Source organism: Arachis ipaensis, chromosome B09 (assembly GCF_000816755.2).
Source record: "Arachis ipaensis cultivar K30076 chromosome B09, Araip1.1, whole genome shotgun sequence".
Classification (NCBI taxonomy): domain Eukaryota; kingdom Viridiplantae; phylum Streptophyta; class Magnoliopsida; order Fabales; family Fabaceae; genus Arachis; species Arachis ipaensis.
Window position 1 is genome coordinate 130,095,625 of NC_029793.2, and position 1,232 is coordinate 130,096,856.

Below are 1,232 nucleotides of genomic sequence, written 5' to 3' on the forward strand. Positions count from 1 at the left end.
TGATTTTTACAATAAAGAAGCTAAAAAAAATTATTTATGAATTTATTTTTTATGTACATGGTAAAAGTATTTATGTATATAATTAAATAATTATATAAAATATTTATATTATTAAAATTAACTTCAAATCTTATAATTATTCAATATGTTTCTATTTTTTGCCGGTTTTTTTATTTAAATAAAAAATTAATTATTTATTAGTTTAAATACAAATACAAAAGTATACTATTTTATGTATTTAGTTGTATTTTTGTAGTTAAGAAAAATGAAAATAGAAAATTACATTTTCGAATAGCTAGACCATGAAAAATAAGATAAAATTATCAATTATTTTCGTACACTTAAACTGTGAAAACAAATTATTTTTAAATTTTGATTATTCATTACATTTTTTATAGTTAACATGTATAAAGTTGCATCTTCTTCGTTGGGAGTATCTTAAGATGATTCCCTCAATTTTTTTTTGTAATTTATTTTTTATACCACAAATCAAATATAAAAATTTTCAATTGATTTGAGCTAAATTTAGATAAAAAGAAGGTTGAATTATTCTGTTAGTTCTTATAATTTCATAAAATTTTTAATTAGATTTTTATATTTTTTTTTAATTGGGTCCTGTACTAATTTTTTTTTCAATTGAGTTTTTACTTTTTTTTATCTGAAACTCTGCATCAAATTTTTTTTAGTTGAGTTCTTATATAATTAAGCCAATTACTATTAAGAGAAACCTAGTTGAAAAAAAAAGTTTAGTACAAGAATTTAATTAGAAAAAAAGTATAAAAATCTAATTAAAAATTTTGCAAAATCATAAAGACCGACAGAATAATTAAACAAAAAAAAAAAGATTTTGATGGTTAAAAGTTACTTTTTTTTTTATAGAATTAGTGAAATATCAGATTGATGAGACATTGTATATAAAAAGAAGTTGTTTGGTTTTTTATTTTATTCAATTATTAATCCAACAAACATCCACACACATACAAACTGTTTTCGCAAACATTGAGTCCATGTAGTCGTAAAACTTTTCTGTCTCATTTTCGCCGTTTAGGTAGACGAAAATAGTTGATAATTTTATTTCGTTTTTATAGTCTAGGGTGCAAAAATACCGTCTTTTATTTTTGTTTTTCTTGATTTCAATAATATAATTAAATACACAAAATAATATATTTTTGTATTTGTATTTAAATTAGTAAATAATTAATTTTTTTATTTAAATGAGAAAAAGCCATTAT